The sequence below is a fragment of the Pseudophryne corroboree genome, chromosome 6 (genome assembly GCF_028390025.1).
Source record: "Pseudophryne corroboree isolate aPseCor3 chromosome 6, aPseCor3.hap2, whole genome shotgun sequence".
Taxonomy (NCBI): domain Eukaryota; kingdom Metazoa; phylum Chordata; class Amphibia; order Anura; family Myobatrachidae; genus Pseudophryne; species Pseudophryne corroboree.
In genome coordinates, this window is record NC_086449.1 from 750,374,062 (window position 1) to 750,398,725 (window position 24,664).

Genomic DNA, 24,664 nt, shown 5'->3' on the forward strand with positions numbered 1-24,664 from the left:
ACGCAGCTTTGCCGTGCGGCTACATGGTCTTCAGTGCAAACATTTGTGCGCTTTTACAAGTTTGATACGTTTTGCGGCATCAGCATCTAGCTTTGGCCGCCTAGTGTTACAGGTGTCAAACAGCTCTCCCGCCCACGGGGGAAGCTTTGGTACGTCCCAAGAGTACTCCAGTGACCCCTAGTGGATGAAAAAGAAAATAGGATTTTGGTACTTACCAGGTAAATCCTTTTCTTTGAATCCATAGGGGGCACTGGACGCCCACCCAGAGCAGTTTTACCTGGGTTGTAGTAAGCTCAGGGGATCTTATGGTAACACGTTTTCACCGACTGGTTCAAATTTTCTAGTTCTATCGGTTATGGTGTCAACTGTTTCGTTGTCAGTTACGTTATGTGTCAACTTTATGGTTGTCCGTTATGTTATAGGTAATTCTCCAGTGTCAACCTCTCTATCGCTCCTGTTCGGCTCAGTAAAAAACACTGAGGTAATCGGGGAGTATGGAGGGGAGGAGTGTTACTGAATTTGAATATTCAGTGCCCTGTTCCTTTCGGAAGCCGTCCATATCCCAAGAGTACTCCAGTGCCCCCTATGGATTCAAAGAAAAGGATTTACCTGGTAAGTACCAAAATCCTATTTTTGCTGACCAGTGACCACCAGTATTATACGTTGTCTGCCTGAAAAACGCTCCATATCTGTGCTCAGTGTGCTGCATATATCTGTGCTCACACTGCTTTATTGTGGGGACTGGGGACCAGCAGTATTATATAGGAGGAGTACAGTGCAGAGTTTTGCTGACAGTGACCACCAGTATATATAGCAGTACGGTACGGAAGGCCACTGCTCTACCTACCTCTGTGTCAAGTATACTATCCATCTAGATTCTATACCTGTGGTGCATTTTAGTTTTGCAGTTTGCTGACAGTGACCACCAGTATATATAGCAGTACGGTACGGAAGGCCACTGCTCTACCTACCTCTGTGTCGTCAAGTATACTATCCATCTAGATTCTATACCTGTGGTGCATTTTAGTTTTGCAGTTTGTTGACAGTGACCACCAGTATATATAGCAGTACGGTACGGAAGGCCACTGCTCTACCTACCTCTGTGTCGTCAAGTATACTATCCATCCATTCCTGTGGTGCATTTCAGTTGTGTGCAGTATATATAGTAGTAGGCCATTGCTATTGATACTGGCATATAATTCCACACACTAAAAAATGGACAACAAAAATGTGGAGGTTAAAATAGGGAAAGATCAAGATCCACTTCCACCTCGTACTGAAGCTGCTGCCACTAGTCATGGCCGAGACGATGAAATGCCATCAACGTCGTCTGCCAAGGCCGATGCCCAATGTCATAGTAGAGAGCATGTAAAATCCAAAAAACAAAATTTCAATTAAATGACCCAAAAATCAAAATTAAAAGCGTCTGATGAGAAGCGTAAACTAGCCAATATGCCATTTACGACACAGAGTGGCAAGGAACGGTTGAGGCCTTGGCCTATGTTCATGGCTAGTGGTTCAGATTCACATGAGGATGGAAGCACTCATCCTCTCGCTAGAAAACTGCAGTGCCACTCCTAGATGGGCCAGGTGTTTGTGTCGGCCACTTGGGTCGCTTAGCTTAGTCACACAGCTACCTCATTGTACCTCTTTTTTTCTTTGCATCATGTGCTGTTTGGGGACTATTTTTTTGAAGTGCCATCCTGCCTGACACTGCAGTGCCACTCCTAGATGGGCCAGGTGTTTGTGTTGGCCACTTGTGTCGCTTAGCTTAGTCATCCAGCGACCTCGGTGCAAATTTTAGGACTAAAAATAATATTGTGAGGTGTTCAGAATAGACTGAAAATGAGTGTAAATTATGGTTATTGAGGTTAATAATACTATGGGATCAAAGTGACCCCCAAATTCTATGATTTAAGCTGTTTTTGAGGGTTTTTTGTAAAAAAACACCCGAATCCGACAAAAAATTTTCAGGGAGGTTTTGGCAAAACGCGTCCGAATCCAAAACACGGCCGCGGAACCGAATCCAAAACCAAAACACAAAACCCGAAAAATTTCCGGTGCACATCTCTAGATTTCAGTAGGATTTATGTGGGGAGAATAAGAATTTATGGATTTATGGGGGGAACAATGTGAATAAGTCATGTGGGGAGCAAATAGGATTTATGTGGGGAGAAATGTGATTGATTTATGTGTGGAGCAATAGGATTTATGTAGGGAACAACATGATTTATGTGGGGAGGAATGTGATTGTTTTTTCTGAGTAGGCCAATGTATGTGTGGATTTTTTTTTTTTTTACTGCGAGGGCCAATGTGTGTGTTTTGTTTTTTACTGTGGGGAACTGATGGTGTGCCTTGGCAGTTTTTAAATATTGTTCGGTGTGCCGCGATTAAAAAAAGGTTGAAAATCACTGGTCTAAAGGAACCAGAAGCAAATCTGTAACAACAATAATACAGACAATGGCCCTCATTCCGAGTTGATCGGTCGCAAGGCGAATTTAGCAGAGTTACACACGCTAAGCCGCCGCCTACTGGGAGTGAATCTTAGCTTCTTAAAATTGCGACCGATGTATTCGCAATATTGCGATTACTAACTACTTAGCAGTTTCAGAGTAGCTCCAGACTTACTCTGCCTGTGCGATCAGTTCAGTGCTTGTCGTTCCTGGTTGACGTCACAAACACACCCAGCGTTCGCCCAGGCACTCCCACCGTTTCCCCGGCCACTCCTGCGTTTTTTCCGGAAACGGTAGCGTTTTCAGCCACACGCCCCTGAAACGCCGTGTTTCCGCCCAGTAACACCCATTTCCTGTCAATCACATTACGATCGCCGGAGCGAAGAAAAAGCCGTGAGTAAAAATACTTCATAGTAAAGTTACTTGGCGCAGTCGCAGTGCGAACATTGCGCATGCGTACTAAGCGGATTTTCACTGCGATGCGATGAAAAAGAACGAGCGAACAACTCGGAATGAGGGCCAATATTTATTGTGGGACAAGTGCCATGCTAATTTTAGGAAGAAGAGTCTGATTTATCACCCCACAAACCAGATTTGGCATGTCTAATTAGGATATGCTTTATTGCCTCTGCCACAAAAAAACTTCAGTTTAGTGTAATGTACAGTATGTTCACTGAGAGGTTGTACATGTTTCTGCAAGTGCAAGTTCTAAAAGGCAGATGTCGTTTCTCATTGGCTGCCTCATTACATGCATGCGTTGGTAAATCTACATATAGAAAATGCAAATCTTCCTACTGTGTATTATTTCCCTTACATGAAGCCAAAAAAGTATTTAGTTGCTGAAATTTTGCATTTCATAATGCAGTGCAGTATTATAATCTGAATTCAATCAATAATGATTTAATATAGGCAGGTCGTTCAGCGAGATGTAGGCGTCTCATTTCTGAATAATAGGAGTATAATTTCTGAGGCGGCGCAGGCTGTACTGGGCCAGCTAGTACATCATGTAAATAAGATTGCTGTGTTGTCGCAGGAATGGGAACACGGCAGTAACAAATGAATGACCAGGGGACCAAAATGGTTTGCGAACACTTAAGCAGCTAATAAATCATCTTTCTGCATAGCTGTTTATAATACCCTTACATGCAATCACACAATGACTGTAGAGTGACACAGGCAATGGTGAGAAATTGCTTCCTGCCATTGTGCATTGGGTAACGGTCTCCAATAGGCAGTGCATATCTGTGGCGACGGTGTCACTTTGCATTAGGACGCAGGGATGGGAGAGAGAGAGAACACAATTCCCATTGTGTGCTATGCAATCTCAGGGAGTAATTATGTGCTAATAATGAGCATTCCAGGGAACGCGGCGGAGATGCAGCTTCGGTACTCAGCGCCGGACTCTGCAGCTAATTAAAATTGTTTGACATTTGTGTGATATCACACACACACACATAGTAGGTATGGCATTCGGTAATCTGCTATAGATTATATGAATTAATGCATATGTTGCGTGAAACATGTATATTGATCTCATTTTCACTCTGCTAGAAATTACTGTACCGCTTAATATTTTTAAGCCTATTACAAGCCACCACTTATTCCCGGACTTGTATGAAAGTGTTCAGCCTGGAGGTCTGTGTGTGTATACAATCCCAGAACATTTTTTTTCTGTTGTTGTTGTTGTACTGTAATTTGCAGTACTATGAAGGAAGGAAAACTTTGGAAGCATGCCATTCATAGCAGAGTGGGGAAATCCCAGTCCATGTCTGTACATTGCACCATGGTAACCCGCTCTTCTAGAACTGGTCATCCACTGGGTATAGTTGACGAGCACAGAATTTCATAACGCCATGCTATCACTGCCCTGAGAGGCAATTAGTTATTCAGTGGAGACTCCTTTCACCGCACAGCTGGGGTGTCTGCAGAGCCGCAGTGGTAGCACAGTGTTCTGATATGCCGGGCATATCAACTCCAAGTGCCAAAAACAAGATATGGCGGCTGGCCAGTGTATTTGGACGCTCAAAGGGTTACCATATGGCATGCTTTATAAAACCTTGTGACAAATGATTTAATTAACAACACCAAAGATTACATCATATAGAACATTTCAAGAGGACGATTCAATTATTTACGGTCGTATTCATTCCAGCCTAAAGCTATGCAATTGTTTTGTGTGACTAGCCCCAGGTTGCGCTTATCGCGGACTTTGGGGGATATTCAATTGTAGTCGAAAACTGCCGTCTTGTCCGAAAGAAAGAAACTTCCGACCTATTCAATCCCCATGCTTTTTTTCCGAGAAGTCAGCAATTTCCGACTTGTTGGAAAACACGTGGAACGGCGGAATAGCCGTAGATCCACGTGTTGTGTATTAAGTGCGGCAAAATCCGACAGATTTTACCCCCATTTCCAGCAATGTCAATCCGACTTTAAAAAAAAAGTCAGATTGGCATTGTCGTGAATGGCCAAATTGCCACTCATTGAATACTGAGATGTCGATCGATCCGACATCAATTGAATATACCACTTCTGCTCTCACCCTTCTGAGCTGTGAGCAGAAAGCCGTGCTAAGTAGGGCTACGGGACTGGCCATTAGTGGCAGGCGCACACTCAGCACTTAGCACAGGAGAAAGTGTTTAACGCAGCACGTTATCATGCTAGAAATCGGCCATTGTGACCAATGCTAGGCTGGTTGTGCAAAACAAGCTGAACAGCCCCATGGCACTTCAGACGGGAGCTAGTATTGACACAAACGTTCTAATGCCCCCCCCCCCCCACCCTCTCCCCCCAGTATCTGTTGCATTACTGATTTATCATGTGATTTTACAAATGCTGTAATTAGATGATTCTTGGCAGTGTGGCTAATTAGAGTAGTCTTTACGCAAAGCCTTAATAATGAAGTTTCCTGCCTACTTATAGTTTAATGTTTTTGATAGACTTTTAATGGCGCAGTCAGCAATGTTTTCTTTCTTTTTTTTTTCCTTTTAATTCCCTACATTTTTGGAAGTAATTTGCATCGGAGACGATTACCATGAGATTTATTGTCCTGACTGAACAAGTCTTTGTTAAAGCAATTGTCCAACGGAAACTCTTGACGTTTATTACAGTGTATACAATCTGAAACATGATTAGTGATCTGGTGTTTGGCCGTAAGGTGGACGGAGGATTTAGGGGAGACGTGTGCGCAGTAGCGGTGATCTCTGAAATTGAATACACAGTGCAAGACTGAGTGATGAATGCTTACTATACACAGGAAATAAGGTGGCGTAGCTGATTCACCCTAATATACACTGAATAGGTCCTGCAGTGTGAAGTGAATATTTTTATTTTATAAATACCTGTGACTGGATGCACCGTCGCTGTTAGAGCCAAGTGATCACAGATTGGCTTTGGGTCTTACAAAACCTGCCCAATAGGGAATTCCCTTTTACCATCAGTAACCGCCTGTTACTGACTCCACCCACTGCGCAGTGGGTTTGTATTCTCCTTCCGCGTGGCATCTGGAATGACGCTTCTACTCAGGCTCATACCACCGGCACCTGTTACCGCTTGCTGCTGTGTATGCGTGGACACTCTGCGGACACACCCTTTGGAGTGGCGTCGGTGATCCTCCCACTGGTCACTGACATTGACCAGGCCCTGCATTGGTAGCTGGCAGAGCGCGGAGCTTGGAGATGCTGGGCTCAATCCAGAACAAGCGGAGACGTCCACAGCCGCAAACGTCATCATTCGTACCGGCTCTTGTACCTGCCTGTTGCTGGGTGCATGTGATCTGTCAGAAACAGTACATGTGCCTCACAGCAGGACTGAACTCCGGGTACACGCCTGCAATCCTCCGGTTATACTCCTATGAGACAGATTTCTTGCAGTGGAGAGCAATGTAGTACAATGTTGCGGCACAGAAATGCCCGTTTCATACTAACATCTGCCCACCTTTGAATCGCCCAAATATAAGCAAAAAGTGTAAATTTGCTTCTCTGCGGCCATATACGGAGCTACCTCCAACCCAGAATCATACCCACAATGTCTATTTATTGTGAGTTTATTACAGTGGTCTCTTAACCATTTTCGCCTGCGGTTGAAACATCAATTTCATTCACCCAAATCACCAAATCCTGACTGAATAGAAGCCGTGGACACCTATATACTCCTTTAAAGAGAAAATCCAGCTATCTTCCACCCTCTGTGTGACTAACGTTATACATAATATTTGCATTTAATACAACAAGATTTCCTTTAGTCCAACCATGCTGCAAATGACCTACTCTAACAGTGAGTAAATGTGTAGACTCTTATGTCTGTGCACCTAGGGGTTACCAATCTGGAAGTAATGGGAAGAGACAGAATTACTGAATTGAAAAATATCTGCCAGTGTTACACATTCCAGGGGTGGTTTCTTTGCTGTGAATAGAACATGTGTTATATAACCGTTTCTGCGGATTAAAATATTTCCGCTCGGAGTCGTCACTGGTTTTCTAGTGAATGAAGAGACTCCACATTTTGCGTCTGCCGTCAGTATGTGTGTTGGGGTCTCTCTCTAATAACAACCTTTAGCTATTGGTGTGTTGGCAGGTGACAAGCCCAATATGATTGCCAAGCTTATCGGTGAATTGGTCAGTTTAGGATTTTTGTTATCGTTTGCTATCGGAAAAAAAATCTCTCTTAATTACAAAATATTGAATGGTAATGTATGTGCGGTACTTACATATTGGTCCTTGCTAGCAAATATTCCTTACATTGTGTGCCGCTTCAAACTGTTCCATGTGCTCCGGTAGACACGTGTGCCTAGGGTTACTGACCCCAGGGTAGACTGTGTTGTCTGCACAGTGATCGGTGGATCTTTATTCATCACTATTTCCATACTTGTATTCTTTCTTTGGGCTCCAGTTTGTTCTTGTTGCTTTTTGTAATTCATTTTATTTTTCATGCAGGATGTAGTGAGGATACCGACGGACTGGATCCTGGCGCTCGAAATACCGACGCCGGAATCCTGGCCGCAGCTGGAACGCGATCCTTCTTTCAGCGGGGGGTAGGTTTATCCGTCAGAAGGGGGTTAGGATTTAGGGATGGAAAGGTTAGGGTTAGGGACCGGGCAGGGAGGGTTAGGCACTTAGCAGGGGAGGTTAGGATTAGGCACCTAGCGTGGTGGTTTAGGCAGCGGGGAAGGGAGGGTTAGGTACTTAGAAAGGGAAGTTAGGGTTAGGCACCTAGTGGGGAGGGTTAGGTTTAGGCAACGGGGAAGGGAGGGTTAGGTACTGGGCAGGGAAGGTTAGGCACTTAGCAGGGGAGGTTAGGGTTAGCCACTTAGCAGGGGAGGTTAGGGTTAGGCACTTGGCAGGGAAGGTTTGGGTTAGGCACCTAGCGGGGAGGGTAAGGTTTAGGCAGCAGGGAAGGGAGGGTTAGGGTTAGGCAGCTAGTGGGGAGGGTTAGGTTTAGGCAGCGAGGAAGGGAGGGTTAGGCACCAAGCTGGTAGGGTTAGGCACCAAGCGGGTAGGGTTAGGGTTAGGCACCCACAAGGGAGGATTGGGTAGGGTAAAGGTGAGGGTTAGGGGGCTGTCGGTATACTGACAGCTGGCATCCTGCCCATCTGCAAATCATACTGATCCTTTTCATGCATTTTTTTTTCTTCTAAAATAGATTGTGAATAGAATTTAGCTTTTCAGTCTTTGAAGGGGGATGTGGTCGGAATCCCAACACCGGAATCCCAACGCTGAGAATGCTGATGGATCTGTGGAGAGATGGAAACTGTTTAAATTTGTCATTTTTAATAATAAATTATAAATGTAAGTTTAAATAAAGATTAAGACGTTTTACATTTTTATAATTTTGCATGAAAATCTATACTTTATTATCACTAACACATTATATAGATTTTTTATTTATGTTGGAATTGAATGACTTTACACTCATGAAATGTATTCTATCCGTTGTCTCGGAATGAGTGATACCCCTGATGCAAGTAATTACTAATCACGAGGTACTGGGTTCAATTTAAATTAAAGTCAACATTGAAAATATCATTACAGTCCTAAAATGAATTGTCCCCTATGCTCTCTGTAGGTGACACGCATATTTGAAATAGTCTTTTATTTTTATGACTCATTAACCACAGTATTGCTTATATTATAACCTGTGACAGAGCCATTAAGGCAAATCAATAATCTAGTGAAGCTGACTGCTGTGCAAGGTTCTCCTATAGACACATTGGCCTGCGCACAGTAATACTACATTGTATAACTGAGAAAAGGCAAAATGGGAATTCAATTGGATGCTGTAATTTACTGCAGGCTAATTGAAGTAGCAGGGGCTATTCAATTAGAGCTGGCAGCTGCTCGCAAGCTGCAGTAAACGAGGATTTCTTTTCGAGCCTGAGCAGGCTTGAAAAGAAATCTTTATTAAATGTCCTGATTGCGGGTGTCGCAAATGTGTTCACCCATGGGTTAACGTATACCATATTTTACAGGTTAATGTGCATTAGCTGGGGTAATTCACCGGGTGAGGAAACGGGGCTCTAATTGAATAGCTCCGAGCGATAAACCCTGAGGCTACCACCATTCCCTGTGGTAAATTACAACATCTTATACCGCTTTTACATCGAGCTTTTGACACAGGTTATTGTTGGGTCGACCTAGGTCACAGCTTTGTGTAAAAGGGTCCTTGAAAAATAACCCAGTGTCACAGGAATGTCCGCCCCTACCAGAGACTCATTTAAGTTATCCTTAAAAGCTGCTGATTAGCTGTGTATGCAGAGGTCCGCCTCAAGGGAGGGTCTGTAACATGTGGGGCAAACCTGGGTTCAGTGTAAATGGGGCTGATACGGGAATAACCTGGATCCAGTGTGCAGTGTAAACAGGATCTAATTGACCCGAGGTTGGAACTGTGTCTGGAAACGTGGGTCGAACCTGGGTTTCTGGTATAAAAGTGGTATGAGTGACATGCAGGGCTGACCCGGGAATAATGTGGGTCCTATGTGCAGTGGAAACAGGATCTGACCATGGTCTGACCCGGGTTGGAACGGTGTTAGGAAACCTGGGTCGAACCTGTTTTTTTTTTTTTTGGTGTAAAATACTTCTTTCACATCTCCAATGCCGGATGCCACCCGGGAACTGGAAACGGGTCCTTCCCGGGTGGGATCCGGCATTGGAGACTCTCCTACCCCTTTCGCTGGCTTCCAGACTCAATTGCCATAGCGGCAGGGGGGCGGAGCCGACGGCGGCGCTGGGAGATGAGCTCATCTCCGCGTCGCCTCTCCCTATCTAGTAAACGGGTCCCGGGTCGCATCGACCTGGGAATCCGATTATGCAGCCACTGACCCGGTATTCAACCCAGGAATAACACTTCTTATAACCCGGGTTGAATTACCGGGTCAGGTGACCCGGGAATTCAGACTTGTCGCTTTCACACCGCACACTGACCCGTGTCGACCCGGCAATATGCCGAGTCGATATCGGGTTATTTGCGCGGTGTGAAAGGGGTATTAGTGGTTTAACTGAATTCCCCCAAAGCATTTGATTTTATTTTGTATAGCGTCACCATATTATTATGCAGTGCTTTACATAATATAATGACCTCCAATTATCAGTGTAGTTTGCAACATGAGTATAAATGGCATGATGTTGATACAGTGGAGGTAGTTTGTTTTCTTGGGATGTCTCCCTCTCTGTGGGAAAGTGTCAGTACTTTGGTTAGTAGAGGACGTGGGAGTGGATTGGAAGCACCAGGCAATAATAGGCATTAGCGAAATATTCCATGACTTGTTTACTGTGCTATATCAGTCTTGCTTTTGGAGATAAAAGGAAAGCGGAGGATTTAAAAGGCTGGAGTATTATGACAAAATCTGTTATCACAGCAGCATAGTACAATAAATTTGCTTAACAGCAGCACATTAGATTTATAGAGGTAATAACTACCTGCTGGAGATATGATTTCAGCAAAGCATTAAAAACCTGGGTTCTTAATCCATCACAAAGCGGCCTATCCCCCCTCAGTGTTTATGTGCATCTTTCATCTGTAAGCTGTGGTATTAGATAAGGTGCTTAATAATTCAGCACCTAACCTCTGCGTGCTGTAAGGTCCTAGAGAGGGCCAATAAACGCTGTTCCCGTTCTTAATATTAAGCACCCAAATAAATGGAATATTCTGCCTGGTATTTTAAAGCTTCCCCAGAGCAATAAACATGCCACAATATCACATCACCTGTGGAGCCCCCTAAATTAAACAATAAGTAGTTTAAAGCCAATGGTAAACAACGTGCGTCACTCAAGCTGCTCTAGAACTACACATCCCAACATGCCCTGTCACATCTGGTAGATCAGGGGTGGGCTGGGGCACTATACAACCCAGCAAGCACTGCCACAGTTTTGCTATCAGAGCATGCTGGGATTTGTAGTTCTGCAGCAGCTGGCGTACCACACCTGGCCTACTCCTGTTGTACAACACATTAATCTGAGGTTATTGTAGCTACATGTGAGATTTCTCGTTAGTAAGGGGAGGGGGTGGCGCGCTTTGGGGTGTTGGTGTCGCATGTGGGAGTGCCGACCAGTGCATCAGCACTGGGCTGAAAGTTCTGTGTGCGCAGGTGGGGATCACCTGAGAGGGGGGAAGGGGGGGGGGGAGAGTTTTCGCTCCCCCTCTCCAGCAGCCGAGATGTTCTTACACCTCTGCGCTAGTGCTTCCTGCTTCGCCTTGGTAAAGAGGCGAAGCATGAAGGGAGATACCGGCACGATCAGTCTCTGTCAGAGATCTGTCTCTGAATCTGCATACAGAGTTCTACAATACAGCGGCTGTGGCTTTTTTCCATGCCAAATTCCGTTGTGCTTCCTATACAGACTCCGTCACACACAATACAACTGTCTCATATCGGATTACTCGGCACAGTCTCCTGATGCATCTTAGTTGCGTTTTGTTGCAACTAAGATGCATTTTTGTCAATAAAAGATGCCCGGAGCTAGCCGAGTTGCATGGGATCTGGCGGCTCACTTGCGCCAGGCAATTGGGGCTGGATGAAGGAGGACGCATCTGTAAAAACTGATCATGTTTGTTTTTTTCTTTTGTGTTTTAGTTTTTGCCTTAAATTATATGTGCTAGATAAATTACATGTTATGGGCAATTTCTCCACTTTATGGGAGGAAAAATGCAGTAAAACCCCCGTTTTTGGGCGTTTTACTGCATTTTCAAATGTACCAACCTCCGGCAGCACACACAATGATGCGCAGGGTATCGCCATCTTTTTATGGCGATACTCTATAGAAGCCTATGGGCTTCTTACCGCATCCCACAGCTCAACGCCGACTCCCCTCACCTGCTTTCTATCAAACTCCTCCTCCCCCGCAACACAGCCATTTGTCCTTCCGGCTGCAGGGAGGAGGAGCCCAGGGATTCCCTGCACACGCACCCCCCCAAGACTAGGAGGTGACGGACCAGACAGAGACCCCCTGCCAACCCTTTCACAGGTATCGCAGGAGGCCTCTGACATCGCATTGCAATGCTAATGGCATATGCAATTAGCGACGATGTATGTTAATACATTACACCATATCTCCCTAAGGTTTGATACAGTACATCTCCCTGCAAAATTGTAAGAGAAATACAGCAACCCAGAGAGGCGTATTGTTTTAAAAATGAAAAGCTCTACAACATTAGATCAGTGGACACCAATATTTGTTTGCCACAAAATGGGGAGATTTGCGCATTTTATCCACAACACCCTGCTCCCATACCCCCCCCCCCCCCCCCTCCCACCCCCACATTTTTGGACAATGTCATTTTTTTGGGCACTGTTGTGTCGTTGTCTGGTAATCACATGCAGTCAGTATGAGGGCAAATAGGGGACTCCGTATGTGTGTGTACCAGTATGGTATAGATAGGGCATGTTTATTGCCGTCTCCATCTATGGAAAATGTATAGTTTCCAAGGTACATGATAAAATTGCCTGATCACCAGACTAACTACTACTAGTAACTACTAAAGTGGTGGGATTGCTGTCTGGTGATCCCCCCCACCCCCACCCCCCTTTCACACAGGGGTATCCACAATGTTTCTTAATGCCATGATGGAGGAGATAGTTGACTTGCACCCCCCATCACAGCCACATACATACACATTCTAGTGACGTGACAATGGGTCAGTGATGATGTCAGATGTTTAACTGCTCACATTTGGAGGCCACACTGAGATGGAAAATCTGCACCTACCATAGGGCTGGTGCAAGATGTGATGGTGCGACCGATGGTTGCATCCTAAGATGCTCAAAGTGAACGTCTCAATCTTTGCACAATCAGGCACATGTCTGTACACCAGGGTCAGGGCTGATACTACCATTATATTCGCAGACGTGACTACTGCAGTGTTAGGCTCACCGTGTGTATGCACTGCCATCAAAAGGACCAAAGAGGGGAGTTGTTCATGTGGGCACCGGGCCACCAGTTGGGCCACCCAATTATAACAAAACTATTGGTTTTATTTGGTTCTAGATCTGCTGCAGTTTAACACTCATGTTGCCCTGCAGCTTGAAGGGCGATTACGCTCTGCGAATGGTCTTCAGATTGTAGTCAACACTTTAAATATCATTCTACCATATATCCAACTTGTATTCCTCTTGGAATTGTTATTTCCAGCCTGCTCAGCGGCCTGATCCAATTGCTGCCTCCCATCTGTAATAACGCCTTGCAGTGACTTGGGATTCCAGCATAGACTGTTATTAGCTAGGAGAACCAGACCACTTTTTTCTCAAGGTGAAAGCATTTCCTTTAGGACTACCGGGTCCATTCGCTTATTAATCATTCCAAGTAATGATTTGTTGTCAAACTCTAAATACCTGTTTTGCTTATAAAATAAAAGAGCAGCGAAGTTCCAGTTAGCCTGATTTATTTGTTTTTTGACTTGAAGTGGGGTGAGTTGTAGATCATGTTGATTAGTTGAGAGTACACAGTGTATACTTCTATGTTTCTGCAGAAGGATTCTTACAGAAGTGTTTTTCTGTTTGGTTGAACACTGTGCCAATTAAAATATCCTCTGGAACGTACTGTCACCGGGAGTGCAAATCCTATTTATAAACTTATTTTAATTGAAGGAGGAAGCGAGACTGTAACTGTAAGATTACCCTTTTGGACATGGACATCTTGACCCCTGTGTGGTCAGTCGACCTTTTGGTTGACATCCTGTCTGGCCTTTTCCACAATTATAAGAACTCTGTTCCTTCATCTGATCAATGCAGAATCCATACTCTAAAGGTAGTAACAAGCATAAGATCACACAATAAATATTTCTTAATGATTCTGTTCTTTGGCACGCCTTGACGTTTCTTTGATTTCACAAGGGTCTGTTTTCTGCGTCTGGCATCGGAGACTAAACGTGATTTTGCAGTGTGGTTTTTTTCCCCCCCTATCGTGTTATGTTCATACTGAATGGTCTGTCTACTTTATTTTGTTCTATATCTGATAAAATAATGCTCCATATGGTTTAACAAATAGGGTTTGTTTTTTTCCAGCAAGCAAAGCGCGCCAGAGTCTGTGTCATGGAGTTTTGAACAACTAGTGAAAATAAATTGTACAGCCGGAGTCCATTCCTAATTGCAGTGTAGCTTCATTTACCCACATACCATCTCAACTTGTGCCCCTCCCTCTCTCTCATACAGTAAACTCTCCCCAATCATTTAAATTAGGACTGTCGTAGCGGCAGACATTCCTGTGACACTGAGGTCATGTGATCAGTCAGACCCAATGCGCTGAAAACTAGAAGCTTGATGATGTCAGATGGTGTTTCCCAGGGGCACACATTACTACACGCTACTACATTGGCTGTTTACGCCTTTTATAAATTTTTCTGATGATTCATTATTTGAATTATATTATGATTTATTTATTTATTTATTATTATTATTATTGTTGTTGTTTTGCGTAGGTACACACCATAAAAGTAAACATATGTTTATTTATGCTGTATATTCAGATATCTGTGTAAAGTGCTGATGTGTGTAGGTGACAGATATGCTTTTTGGGACGTCGGGCCTAATTCAGAGTTGGGCTCTATTTGCATTGCATCGTTGGATTCAGCAGCGATGTGAACATATGCTATTGCTGCTGGAGGCTTCTGAATAAAATTATTATTATTATTATTATCCTTTATTTATATGGCGCCACAAGGGTTCCGCAGCGCCCAATTACAGAGTACATACACACATAGTCAAAACAGGAAAACAGTGACTTACAGTTGAAGACAATATAGGACAAGTACTGGGTAACTAAGCATATCTACACCAGTAAACAACATAGAGATACGTTCCAGGTGGCCAAAAAACTGCAGGATCTGGGCAGTTGAGGATTATTAAAGTAAGAAAAGTATAAGCACATGAGGGAATAGGGCCCTACTCGTGAGAGTTTACAATCTAAGGGGAGGGGTAGACAGACAGGGGTGACACAGATGGGGTACATAGAGAGCGTGGAACGGAGGGTTAGGATGAGATTTGGCTGGGTTTGGTGAAGAAATGGGTCTTAAGAGCCCGTTTGAAGTTTTGTAGAGAGGAGGAGAGTCTGAGGGGAGAGGTAAAGAATTCCAGAGAAAGGGAGCAGCACGTGAAAAATCTTGGAGATAGGAGTGGGAGGAAGTAATCAGAAGACAGGAGAGTTGACGTGCATTAGCAGAGCGAAGAGGACGGGTGGGAGAGTAAAGGGAGATAAGGTCAGAGATGTAGATGGAAGAAGAGTGGGTGAGTGCTTTGTAAGTGAGTGGGAGAAGTTTGAATTGGATTCTGAAAGGGAAGGGAAGCCAGTGAAGGGCCTGTAGGAGAGGGGAGGTAGACGTAGTGCGTTTGGTGAGGAAGATGAGCCGGGCAGCAGCATTGAGGATAGATTGGAGTGGAGAGTGGTAATTGTCAGGGAGGCCAGTTAGGAGGAGATTACAGTAGTCCAGTCAGGAAATAATCAGTGAGTGAATAATGATCTTAGTGGCATCCTCGGTGAGAAAAGGTCTGATTCTGGAAATGTTTTTGAGATGAAAATGACAGGTTTGTGAGAGGTGCTGAATGTGTGGTTTGAAGGAGAGGGAGGAGTCAAGGATTACGCCAAGACAGCGTACTTGGGGGCTAGGGGAAGTAGTCGTGCCATCAATGGATAATTAGATTGTTGGAGGTGAGGCAGTGCGGGAGGGTGGGAAGATGATAAGCTCAGTCTTAAACATGTTGAGTTTAAGAGAGCTGGGACATCCAGGATGAGATAGCAGAAAGACAGTTTGAGGTGCGAGTGAGGAGAGCTGTGGAGAGATCAGGGGAGGAGAGGTAGATTTGAGTGTCATCAGCATAGAGGTGGTATTGGAAGTTAAAAGAACTAATGAGTTCACCTAAAGAGGACGTATAAAGAGAGAAAAGGAGAGGACCAAGAACAGAGCCTTGGGGGACACCAACAGTTAGTGGAAGTGGGGGGGAGGTAGCATCATGAGAGGAGACAGAGAAGGAACAATCAGAGAGGTAGGAGGACAGCCAGGAGAGGGCAGTATCGCGCAGACCAAGAGAGTGAAGGATTTGCAGAAGGAGAGGGTGGTCCACAGTGTCAAAAGCAGCAGAGAGGTCAAGAAGAATAAGCAGAGAGTAGTGGCCCTTAGATTTGGCTGCATGGAGGTCATTGCAGACTTTTGTGAGGGAAGTTTCAGTGGAGTGGAGAGAACGGAAACCAGACTGGAATGGGTCAAGCAGTGAGTGAGAGGAAAGAAAGGCAGTGAGGCGATTATAGACAATACGCTCAAGAAGTTTGGAGGTAAAGGGGAGGAGAGAGATGGGTCGATAGTTGGAGAGTGTTAGGTTCAAGGGTAGGTTTTTTAAGAATAGCGGAGACAAGAGCATGCTTGAAGGCAGAGGGGACAGTGCCTGATGAGAGGGAGAGATTGAGAAGGTGGTCAAGATGGGAACAGGCAGAAGGAGGAGGTGGGAGGGGATAGGGTCGAGTGGGGAGGTTGTGTGGGGGGAGGGGGGGAGAGGAACGGATGAGGGCCATGCCTTCCTCACCAGATACATGGGAGAAAGCTGTCAGAGTTGGTAAGAGGGAAGGGGAGGGGTGGCAAGGGATGGGTGGTGGCTGGTTGCTGGTCTGGTGGGATGTGATGTCCTGATGTATGGAGTCAATCTTGGATGTGAAATAAGTGGCAAAGTCAAGAGCAGACAATGAGGAAGGGAGAGGAGGGAGTTAACAGTGGCAAAGAGGCTCCGGGGGTTGGAAGACTGGGTAGAGATGAGGATTTTGAAGTATGATTGTTTAGCGAGGGAAAGGGCAGCACTGAAGGATGAGAGCATGAATTTGAAATGGAGGAAGTCTGCTTTAGATCGTGGTTTCCTCCACTGTCGCTCGGCAGTACGTGAGCATTTTTGTAGATATCTGGTGCATTTGGTGTGCCAGGGTTGAGGTGTTGATCTGCGAGGGTGAACAGTGGTTGGTGGAGCAACAGAGTCAAGAGCAGAAGGAAGAGATGCATTGTATAGGGATGTGCCTTGTTCAGGGCATGTGAGAGAGAGAAGAGGAGAGAGAAGTGAGTCAAACAGGGAGGATAGGGATGAGGTGTCAATAGCCTCAATGTTACGCTTAGTGATGGTAGCCTTAGGAGGGAGAGATGGAGAAGCAGAGTTAGATAAGTTGAAAGAGAGCAAGTGGTGGTCAGGGGAAAAGGGGAATTGGAGAAATCAGAAATATCACTGCGGTGAGTGAAAACCAGATCCAGTGAGCTCCCGTTCACATGGGAGGGTGAGGTGGTCCACTGGGAGAGAGACCAAGTGAAGAGGTGAGGTTAAGGAGTTTAGAGGCAGGTGATTTTGTGGGGTTATCGATAGGGATGTTGAAATCACCTAAAATAATGGAGGGAATGTCAGAAGAGAGGAAGTGAGGTAGCCAGGAAGCAAAGTTGTCAAGGAATTTGGAGGAAATGCAAGGTGGACGGTAAATGACAGCAACTCGAAGATTAGTAGGTTGGTAGAGGCGTATTGCATGGACCTCAAATGTAGAGAATGTAAGAGATGGTTCTGGAGGTATAAGTTGGTATGTTGGTATAATAGACGCCTTCTGCCGACATCGCAGATCTGGGTGCTGCGCAGTCGTGATGCTCGCGGTCATCGCCCTACCGAGAGATTTTAAGCTTGGGTGATAGAACTCCTCTGCTGAGAACAGGAAATTTCATAGGAAGATGCAGACACTTGCTTTGGTGGCATGCCTACGATATGGGGGCGGCACACCCACATTTTGAAAGTGATTCCCATTGTCACCTTCGCTCCACCCCCCAAATGGCCGCTGCGGCTTTGGGGCACTGCGAGCGAGATCACCGACAGTGATTGGCACATGCACAGTACCGATACTGCACATGCACCGCACCGGTCGGTAACAATCAGGTTTACGTACAACTCTGAATCGGGACCATCATTTCCACAGTAGATTTGGCCCATTACTTTTTGTTTGTTGCTTGGACTGTGCACAGAAATTGAGGAATATTTTTCTTTGTTATTGCCTTCTCAATATGCGGCTGTCCCTTTGCAGCTGTGCCTGGTGCTGTGGTTTTTTATTTTTTTTAAAGTATTTAAATGAACCCTTTTCTACTCTCGGCCTCCGGAGGTGGTCAGCAGAAATGTGCGAGGACTCCCTGATTTGGGCGCTCTAAGAGGGGTTCTGGATGGTTTAGCCACCTCTTTTGGGCGTGGCAAGCATGATAAATAATGGGCTCCCAGAGCAATTGAATTGCTCTGTCATGTGTCCATTCATCATCGCAGCTATTGAAACAATTGAATTGCTCCCTAAATGTTTATTTCAAGCCCATCCCAGTTTAGGTGGCAGGTCTTGTGAATTCATTACTCCCTGGTTCTAGATTGTATACAGTTTGTGTGCAGACGTCTTTATAGATATGTTTAGTCTGTATTACTATGATTATGATGATTATGTGACGGTGTATGCTGGTTATTACGGACTGCTGTGCCATATGTTGGGTGATCAACTAAAAAAAGAATTGTAGCAGTGAAAGGCTTGTAATCTCCTCTCGGCTGCCCTCCGCCCCCTTCCACAGCGCAGAGATAATTCCGCTTGGTATTGAAACAGAAAGCAAATAAAGCCGGAGAGGCAATCCTCTTATAGTATGCCAGGACACGGATGAAACCCTATAATGGGATAAAGAGGGATCCAGATAATTATCTCCGCTGCATGAAATCTACCTCCTCTGCAGGTTACACATGCCTGGCCAGCACAGGGGTAGGACACATGTAATAGTCCCATGTTGTTGCTGGATGCAGCAGCAGTCCTTTAAATATAAGAGCATCCTCACCTATAGGAGCAGCCTCCCATCTGCACATCTGTTATTGGTATTCTGTGCTCTAATTTCATTGTGTGTAGCTTCTCCCTGCTCCTGCTGTGAGAGCGGAGCGTCAGGAAGGAAGGAAACCACTTCTCGGAGCAGGTTCAGCTGGTGTGCAGGTGTTTGCAATTTAATATCAGATGTGCATTCGCAGAAACTCATCATAGTAATCTTGCATGGTATTTTACAGTGCTTATGGCCTCCATAGACTACGATAGACCAGCATCTTACCCCATAGGGAGGGAATCCATCACAGGTGCCAATCTGTATAAGACTGCAAGCATAGACATTGTGCAATGGGCAAAAAAGACAGTATGTCAATGCAGCAATAATGACCTGCACATGAAATTAGAATCTGTACAACCTACACATGTAATATAGCATTTAGAGGCATATTTAGTTACATTTTGTTTACTAAAATAATGGGAAAAGGAGTGTTTGCACACCCTTTTGACATTATTTCGTTTCATCTGAGCATATTAAAGGGCTTCTGGAGCAGTTTCCGTGAAAAACTGATCCAAACCCTTTAAATCTCCATTTTTAATTTCTCTTACGTCCTAGAGGATGCTGGGGACTCCGTAAGGACCATGGGGAATAGACTGGCTCCGCAGGAGACATGGGCACTAAAAAGAACTTTAGATATGGGTGTGCACTGGCTCCTCCCTCTATGCCCCTCCTCCAGACCTCAGTTTGATACTGTGCCCAGAGGAGACTGGGTGCATTACAGGGAGCACTCCTGAGTTTCCTGAAAGAAAGAAATTTTGTTAGGTTTTTTATTTTCAGGGAGCCTGCTGGCAACAGGCTTCCTGCATCGAGGGACTGAGGAGAGAGAAGCAGACCTACTTAACTGCTAGGCTCTGCTTCTTAGGCTACTGGACACCATTAGCTCCAGAGGGAGTCGGAACGCAGGTCTCTCCTAGCTGTTCGTCCCGGAACCGCGCCGCCGTCCTCCTCACAGAGCCGGAAGATAGAAGCCGGGTGAGTATGAGAAGAAAGAAGACTTCAGAGGCGGCAGAAGACTTCGGATCTTCACTGAGGTAACGCGCAGCGGTAACGCTGCGCGCCATTGCTCCCGCACAACACACACACGAAAGGCACTGTAAGGGGGCAGGGTGCAGGGGGGGCGCTCTGGGCAGCAATTAAACCTCTGGTCTGGCAAAATCAGGACATATATGGGCTCTACACTATATATGAGATCCCCCGCCAGTTTTTAAAAGAAATCAAGCGGGGCCGAAGCCCGCCACTGAGGGGGCGGAGCTTGATCCTCAGCACTCACCAGCGCCATTTTCTCCACAGCACACCGCTGAGAAGCTGGCTCCCCGGACTCTCCCCTGCTGAACACGGTGACAGAGGGTTTGAAAGAAGGGGGGGGCACATCATTTGGCGCAGTGTTATATATATATATATGTAAACAGATGTGGATAAATCCACAGGGAACCAGCGCTCAAACCCTATTTGTAGTGGTGAATGATACGGTTATAAAGTGAAACTAAAATCAATAATGAAAAAGCAGGTAATATACTTAGGGTTGTTTATTCTAAGATGCTGAGATACTTTCTTTCCCAACAGGTATAAATTCGGTTTAAAAGTCAATCAGTGATTGGGGCACGCTCCTGGTTTGAGCTTAAATTCTGAAGTGCAAGGTTCAATTGAAAGAACAAATGCTGTAATCTTTGTAAAGTCGAAAAAAATAAAAATAAAAAAATAAAAAAAAAAATGCCACAAAAAAATAATGATAATATGTACTAAAGTCCAAGCGGTTTACAAGTCTATACAGACTGCGGCGTCCCGCTAATCTGAAGTGAAGGATTCTCTTGTGAAGTGATGAACAGTTGACAGCGGTAGTGTATGCTTTGGTTAGAGTGGAGAATAAGGACCCTGGACTGGCGCTATTCCTCCTGCAGCACGTCCCACAGTAAAGCGCCCGAATCAGGCCCGCTCTGTGGGGCCGCTGACCTGGGGTGTGCGCCTGTCACAGAGGCGAAGTGGACACGGCCGGAGCTCTCCGAGCGGCTGGCCGCGCCTCTCCTCCTCCTACAGGGACTTACCTTCTCCCTTCCCCTCCGCCTTCCACTCTCCGCTGTCTCCGGCTTCTTCCGTCGCCTGGCAACCGGTTGCTTCCGGAACTCCGGATCACGTGACCGGATGGTTTGCGGAAAGGATTAGCAGTACTGTCCTTCTTTGTAGTGAATATTCGTCCTCAGTCCAATGTAGTATAGATGGGTAGCTCCAACGCGTTTCGACCTGTTAGGGTCTTCCTCTGGGAGTCATTTGTGTGTTTAGGTTGCAGGAATTTAAGGTGTCCTGATAGGGTAGGATCAATTCCCATTGGTCCTCTGATCTGGCTTTGTGATTGGCTCACAGCTTGTCAATCGAAGTTTATGGGAGGATGTGACATCATCACAGTGCTTTAGAGTGTGCCCAGTATTATCTGGCTTTGTGATTGGCTCACAGCTTGTCAATCGAAGTTTATGGGAGGATGTGACATCATCACAGTGCTTTAGAGTGTGCCCAGTATTATCTGGCTTTGTGATTGGCTCACAGCTTGTCAATCGAAGTTTATGGGAGGATGTGACATCATCACAGTGCTTTAGAGTGTGCCCAGTATTAAAAAAAAAGGAAAATAATGGAAAAATATATCCGTAGTGAAAAGGATATATATAAAGTTACAATATAGCAGTTATATGAATCAATCTTGCAGAATGGTGTTAATACTCAAAATAATGAACCTTGGGATATTTTGAGGCTATGTTCAAATGCATGAGAATAATGATTAACCCTCTACAGCATTATCCAATGCCTGTCACTACTTTGATGTAAGATATCATAGAATAGTGAATGTAGCTGCTGTTGAATTGACTTGAAATGGGATATGTCTTCATTTGCATATGACAGACCTAATTTCGTTGTCAATGTTGAGCCCTTTGGGGGCCAGTGTCCCTAAGTTAATATATATATGTATTAAAAGCGCTATCTGGGTATTTTTTTTCCCTGGGTCATTGGCGCTGGGTGTATGCTGGCATACTCTCTCTCTGTCTCTCCAAAGGGCCTTGTGGGGGAACTGTCTCCAGATAAGAGAATTCCCTGAGTGTGTGGTGTGTCGGTACGCGTGTGTTGGCATGTCTGAAGCGGAAGGCTGTTCTAGGGAGGAGGTGGAGCAAATGAGTGTGGTGTCTCCGTCGGCAACGCCGACACCTGACTGGTTGGATATGTGGAATGTTTTAAATGCAAATGTGAATTTATTGCACAAAAGGTTGGACAAAGCTGAGTCCAGGGAGTGTACAGGGAGTCAAACCCTGCCTTTCACTATGTCGCAGGGACCTTCTGGGTCTCAAAAGCGCCCACTATCCCAAATAGTAGACACTGATACCGACACGGATTCTGACTCCAGTGTCGACTACGATGATGCAAAGTTGCAGCCAAAATTGTCTAAAAGTATTCATTATATGATTATTGCTATAAAAGAGGTATTGCATATCACGGATGAACCCTCAAGGATCCTGCTGATCGCAGGCAGGAGACTACCTTGAAGTCTATTTACACACATACTGGTACCTTACTCAAACCGGCGATAGCGTCGGCTTGGGTTTGTAGCGCGATAGCTGCGTGGACAGAAGATACCTTATCTGCTGATAAAGATACGCTGGATAAGGAAAACATGTTATTGACCCTGGGTCATATTAAAGATGCTGTCCTATATATGAGGGATGCTCAGAGAGACATTGGCCTACTGGGTTCCAGAGCCAACGCTATGGCCATTTCGGCTAGACGAGCCCTATGGACTCGACAATGGACGGGCGATGCCGACTCGAAGAGGCATATGGAGGTTTTACCTTACAAGGGTGAGAAATTGTTTGGGGAAAGTCTCACGGACCTTGTTTCCACGGCTACGGCAGGTAAATCAACTTTTTTGCCTTATGTTTCCTCACAGCCTAAGAAAGCGCCACATTATCAGATGCAGTCCTTTCGGTCGCATAAACCCAAGAGAGTGCGAGGATCTTCCTTTCTTGCCAGAGGTAAGGGTAAGGGGAAAAAGCTGCCAACCACAGCTAGTTCCCAGGAGCAGAAGTCCTCCCCGGCCTCTACAAAATCCACCGCATGACGCTGGGGCTCCGCTGGGGGAGTCCGCCCCAGTGGGGGCACGTCTTCGACTTTTCAGCCACGTTTGGGTTCACTCACAGGTGGATCCCTGGGCAATAGAAATTGTTTCCCAGGGTTACAAGCTGGAATTCGAAGAGGTACCTCCCCGCCGGTTTTTCGAATCGGCCCTACCGGCTTCTCCCCGAGAGAGGGAGATAGTGTTAAATGCGATTCAAAAATTGTATCTTCAACAGGTGGTGGTCAAAGTCCCCCTGCTGCAGCAGGGGATGGGGCATTACTCAACCCTGTTTGTAGTCCCGAAACCGGACGGTTCGGTCAGGCCCATTTTGAATTTAAAATCCTTAAATCTATACTTAAAAAGGTTCAAGTTCAAGATGGAGTCGCATAGAGCGGTCATCGCCAGCCTGGAAGGGGGGGATTATATGATGTCCCTGGACATAAAGGATGCATACCTTCATGTCCCCATATATCCGCCTCATCAGGCGTTCCTGAGGTTTGCTGTACAGGATTGTCATTACCAATTTCAGACGTTGCCGTTTGGGCTTTCCACGGCCCCGAGGATTTTCACCATGGTAATGGCGGAAATGATGGTGCTCCTGCGCAAGCAGGGTGTCACAATTATCCCGTACTTGGGCGATCTCCTGATAAAAGCGAGATCGAGAGAACAGTTACTGAACAGCGTATCACTTTCCCTGCTGGTGTTGCAACAGCACGGCTGGATTCTCAATTTCCCGAAGTCACAGTTGGTACCAACGACTTGGTTGCCTTTCTTAGGCATGATTCTGGATACGGACCAGAAAAGGGTTTATCTTCCGACGGAAAAGGCCCAAGAGCTCATGTCTTTGGTCAAGGACCTATTTAAGCCAAAGAGGGTGTCGGTGCATCATTGCACTCGAGTTCTGGGAAAGATGGTGGCGACTTACGAGGCCATCCCATTCGGCAGGTTCCATGCAAGAACTTTTCAATGGGACCTTCTGGACAAGTGGTCCGGGTCTCATCTACAGATTCATCAGATGATCACCCTGTCCCCCAGGGCCAGGGTATCTCTCCTGTGGTGGCTGCAGAGTGCTCACCTTCTGGAGGGTCACAGGTTCGGCATTCAGGACTGGGTTCTGGTAACCACGGACGCGAGCCTCCGAGGTTGGGGAGCAGTCACAAAGGGAAGAAACTTCCATGGTCTGTGGTCAAGCCAGGAGGCTTGTCTTCACATCAACATACTCTAGTTGAGGGACATATATAATGCCCTTCGACAAGCGGAAGATTTGCTTCGCGACCTACCAGTTCTGATCCAGTCAGACAACATCACCGCAGTGGCGCATGTAAACCGCCAAGGCGGAACAAAGAGCAGAGTGGCAATGGCAGAAGCCACCAGGATTCTTCGCTGGGCGGAAAATCATGTAAGCGCCATGACAGCAGTCTTCATTCCGGGAGTGGATAACTGGGAAGCAGACTTCCTCAGCAGACACGATCTACATCCAGGAGAGTGAGGACTTCATCAGGAAGTCTTCGCAGGGATTGCAAGTCGGTGGGGACTGCCTCAGATAGACATGATGGCATCACGCCTCAACAAGAAACTACCGAAGTATTGCGCCAGGTCGAGGGACCCTCAGGCAGTGGCGGTGGACGCTCTGGTGAGACCATGGGTGTTTCAGTCGGTCTATGTGTTTCCTCCTCTTCCGCTCATCTCAAAGATATTGAGAATCATAAGTACAGACTATTCTCATCGTTCCAGATTGGCCGCGAAGTGCCTGGTATCCAGATCTGCAGGAGATGCTCACAGAAGATCCGTGGCCTCT

General features: G+C 45.8%; 1 protein-coding gene and 1 long non-coding RNA gene across 2 annotated transcripts in view; both read left to right on the top strand.

Moving 5' to 3' along the window:
• The window catches only part of MGAT4B (alpha-1,3-mannosyl-glycoprotein 4-beta-N-acetylglucosaminyltransferase B), a 530,095-nt gene that overhangs the window by 110,656 nt on the left and 394,775 nt on the right, over positions 1 to 24,664 (top strand). The window lies entirely within an intron of this gene.
• On the top strand, positions 7,391 to 8,277 carry LOC134933391 (uncharacterized). The gene is made up of 2 exons (XR_010179689.1): positions 7,391 to 7,482; positions 8,091 to 8,277. It is a non-coding gene; the product is annotated as an uncharacterized LOC134933391 (long non-coding RNA).